Below are 4439 nucleotides of genomic sequence, written 5' to 3'. Positions count from 1 at the left end.
TTCTTTATTCTTCTTGAGAGCTTTTTCTGTCAGTGCAGAATATATAGCTTCTTGCTGTTCAATGTACCTCTCAAGCATATCATAACTGGAGTTCCAGGGGGTGGTGACATTATGAATAAGGGTGTGTTTTGGTATATTAAGAATTTCCTGTTTGCTCTCTAAAATATGTGCATTTGTTGCAACCCTTCTGACTCTACCTAGCACTCTGGACACCTGGTTGAGACCTGTTGCTTTCTGTGATGCTAAATTAATTGTGTGTGCAAAACACCCAATTTGAGGGCTCAGTCCAGCTTCACTGACTGCATTGACAATATTCCCAGCATCGTCTGTTGTGACAGGAATTGTAGTTCCTGGCCTCTCCAACTTCCACTCCAACACTGTCTTCTTAAGTCCCTCTGCCAGATTTGTGGAGATAGGTATAAACGGAGGTCGGAGCCAGCTCCAAATGGGCGGGTCAGCTCCAAATGGGTGGGACTTCAGCTCCAAGTGGGCTGTACAAACCTCCAGAGCCTTTTGATTGGTTTATTTAATGTCATGGGGTTAATGCACGCTGCTAATCCCCCCCTCCCTACAAAAAAAAAAAAAAAAAAAAAAGACAACGTCAATTTCCCAAGGCTTTTCAGCATCAAGAAAGAGGAGTTTGAAGGGGTAAGTCTACTTGTACAACGTATTACAAGTTGCGAAAAAGTGCAGTATCTTGGCGGTTGATGTTTTAGTCTTGACGTAGTTAAATCATGATTACAAGCTCATTGCATTGAAGTTTGAAAATGGGAGGACATTCATGTGCAATTTTTTTTACCTTCAAAACTCATATTTACGATTATTCCGAAAGCACGTTAAGACAGCATTAGCAGCACAGATAAATTACATCTTTATTGTGTCTGTTACCCTTTTGTGCTAAATATTTCTGCAATACATATAGGATTTACGCTGCAGATTACGGACACTGAAGACCATAAGCAGGTATTGTTACTAACGTTACGTAAAATATGCAGGCCTATGAATTATAACTGCACTGATATTTAAGCGATCAATAACTATTAATAGATTTAGTACAGTGTTCCATAAGAATGAGTCTTAGTTAAAACTCCTAACTGATAATGCTTGACTTTAACAAAGCTGGTCATTGTTTCAAAACAATTTTTAAATGTTATCTATTTTTATGTGTAACGTTAATCCAAATAATGTAATGCAATTGAAACATTTGGTTTAATTACCAAATTTATTTTTCAATTTAATAATCATAACAGTGGATATATGAGGATAACTGCAGTGTCCACCTCCATGCATTACATATCAACAGGTGTAGAATTAATTTTGTCATTGTAGGAAACAAAAACAAACAAAAACATTATGTGTAAACTTTGTGTTACAGAAAGTTCAAGTCTGGGTGGCCAAAAGTTACATTTCGGTGATCTGCTTACCCAAAGGATCACTTTCCTGTAAACTTTTTTTTGTTCTTTATGCATCAAGATGTGTAATTTATTTTTTCTGAAGATTTTTGACTAATGTGTGTGTGTATGTGGGTCTTTGTGTGGATAAATTATGTTCATACTTTAAAGGTGGACATTTGCAACAGCGCTTGTCCCTAAAATTGCTCCAGGGGTATGGTCAGAGACTGTCCTAAATGACAAATGTTGGAATGTAAATGACATTACATTCTGTGGACGTCTCACATAAATGTGCATTGTACTTTAGTTAATGTTAACTTGTCAACAGTGAATTATTTTAGGATGTCATTGGACTGAATGTTTAGTGACTAATGACACTTCATTTCAGTAAAAATATAATCCATAGACTTGGAGTGAAAGCAGCTGCAAAGTGTTCAAATGCTGATAAAAATCAAGCAGGTTAAAACCTCAGATTCCTTAAATATCTGTTCTAGAGGATTGTTTGGGGTTGGAAAGATTTTGTTATGGTTTTGAAGTCTGATGCTTCATTTATTTGTTCAGAAATGCAGTAGAAACATTCATATTGTAAATTGTAATAATATTTTACAATAACTCTTTTCTATTTGAGGCAGCAGCGGATCTACCCCAATCATCATTAACGGGACCACAGTGAAGAGAGTAAGCATCTTCAAATACCTTCAAATGCCCTGCAAAGAGTAGCAGAGCACATGTCCAGAACATCTCTCCCCTCTCTGCAAGACATCCAAACCAGGAGCTGTAAATCTAGGGCTGTTAAGATCCTTAAAGACCCCACCAACCCATCTGCTACAGTCAGGCAGACGCTTCTGCAGTCTGATGGCAAAGACGGAGAGGCTAAGGAGGAGTTTCTTCCCTCATGTTATCAGACTACTAAACATGGACATTAAACACACTGCACTTTATACACTGGTTGTTTAGGGCTACAATAACTCTCTGCACACTGCGCTTTTTTGACAACCTAACTAGGCATTTCATCCTCACTGCACATTGTTTACATCTCTGCACATCATCTGTGTAGCAGTTTCTGTGTAGCATCTCTACAAATCATCTGTGTAGAAGTTTAATACAGTATATTGTGTATATTTCATTATTTGTATTTAATTATCTCCAAAAAAAAAAACTTTGTATTTTGTTCCTGTTGTTTCATTATTTGTATTTAATTTTCTCTTTTTTTTTTTTTTTTTTGCACAGTCTAAAAAGAGTATGCCAGACCTACATTTCACTGCTTTTTACATGTCATATAACAAATAAAACTTGAATTTTTAATGGTTTGGAGCGTTACCTGTGATTGAGTTGGTGATAAAAAGGAGATGGGGAAATGAGTCTTAAATTGGACTTTGGTACGTCTTGGAATGTTTTTTTGTTATTATTATTAACTCTTGTATTACTATTTAGATTTTTTTTTTCTTTTTTTTTAATTAATTGTTTATTTGTAAAATGTACTTCCACATGTGGCCTTTTGTAATGTTGTTTCACCTAGAGCCAAGGAGGTTGTAACAATCTAAACAATATAATTCTCCCTCAGATTTCAAACTTGCATTAAAGAAAAACATTCACATACAATAAACATTTTATTGCTCTAAATTACTCATTCATTTTCTTGATACTGATATAATTATAAAATTAATATAATTTAATATACTTGAATGTTTGCAGTTGTCACAAAATTATATAACCTCTTGTTAATAAAATTTAAACTACAATAAAAAACAATAAATCTGTTTTTCATTAGTATCGCTACTTTATGCCATCCTCATTCGCGCGCACCCTGGCAATGACCCAATGTGAAACTTCCGCTTAAACCCCGCCCATTTGTATAAGTCCCGCCCACTAGCGGCAAAAGTTCCTCCCACTTGGAGCTCTCCGTGAAGTCCAGCCCACTTGCGGCAAAAGCTCCTCCCACTTGGAGGTCTCCGGGCTGCAGCGATACCTACTTGGATTTGTGCTTTTGTGTTGTTCATAAATGGGGCAGGTTTGCAAAATATGGCTTACCATGTTCCACTCTGGAGTAATATGATGAGCAGTCACTGTTAAGTAGCTCTCGGTAGCTCTATATGTCCATCCATCGGTTTTGAGTGCTACAGCAGATGCCTTAGACAGCTCATGGACAACAGCAGTTTTAGCTTGTTCATAAAGGGCGGGTATAACTTTTTGGCTGAAATGTGGACAAGAAGGAATTTCATACCTGGGCTCAGTCACCTTAATCATGTGCTTGAAACCACTGTTCTCAACAACCGAGTATGGTTGTAGATCAGCTGCTATAAAAACATCAATTGCTTTTGTTATTGCATTGGCCCAACCGGAATTAACAGCCAAGGTCTGTTTAAATGCAGACTGGAGCTGTGTTTGAATCACAGACATTTTTTTTTCTAGTTGCAGTGATGTTCACACTCGCGTGATGCCTTTTCAAGTGCGTTAACAAGTTTTAAGTGTTGCTAGAAACATACCTGATCATTGGTGAGCAATGTCGGCACACTGCTTTCGTCTTATCGATTAGTCTTTGTCCGTTGACGTATTTTACTGGTAAACCGAAGTGTTCCCAAACAGGAGACCTTAATGATATGGGTGGCTCTTCAAGCTCCGGCTTTTCCATACTGTATGGGCTTGTCTGCATTGGCCATGACACTAGCAAGCGAGAGGCTGGGCTAAAGCATGCCATGTGTATGTTGTTGTAAAGCGCGCAGTGTGTGATTTTATTTTATTTTTTTCAAACCTATTCAGCGAACATCCCGCCCTGCAGTCAATTTCATTGGTTTAGGTTACAGTGACGACAGGTAGGTTTAGAGATCAGTGTTGGTGCAGGGCAATCTGTACAGTGATTGACATATTGACATGACCAATGAAAACTTTAGAATCAGCTGCAGGGCGGGATTTGGCCTGAACGCGGAGGCTTCCGCCCAGGGCCAGCGCAAGCTCAAATGCCGCTCTAGGCAGAGCACGATCATGCTGTCCCCACCTCACATTCACAGTTAGTGATCCTTAAGATGCATGTAAACTATTTTTCTTATT

At 38.0% G+C, this 4439-nt stretch overlaps 1 long non-coding RNA gene across 1 annotated transcript; it reads left to right on the top strand.

Moving 5' to 3' along the window:
* Positions 1 to 350: 350 nt before the first annotated feature.
* Positions 351 to 2533, top strand: LOC113072601 (uncharacterized). Its single transcript, XR_003280315.1, has 4 exons — positions 351 to 648; positions 923 to 963; positions 1376 to 1442; positions 2024 to 2533. It is a non-coding gene; the product is annotated as an uncharacterized LOC113072601 (long non-coding RNA).
* Positions 2534 to 4439: the final 1906 nt, after the last annotated feature.

Source organism: Carassius auratus, unplaced genomic scaffold (genome assembly GCF_003368295.1).
Source record: "Carassius auratus strain Wakin unplaced genomic scaffold, ASM336829v1 scaf_tig00009639, whole genome shotgun sequence".
Classification (NCBI taxonomy): Eukaryota; Metazoa; Chordata; class Actinopteri; order Cypriniformes; family Cyprinidae; genus Carassius; species Carassius auratus.
The sequence above is the reverse complement of the archived record's forward strand: the minus strand, read 5'-3'. Positions and strand labels throughout refer to the sequence as shown.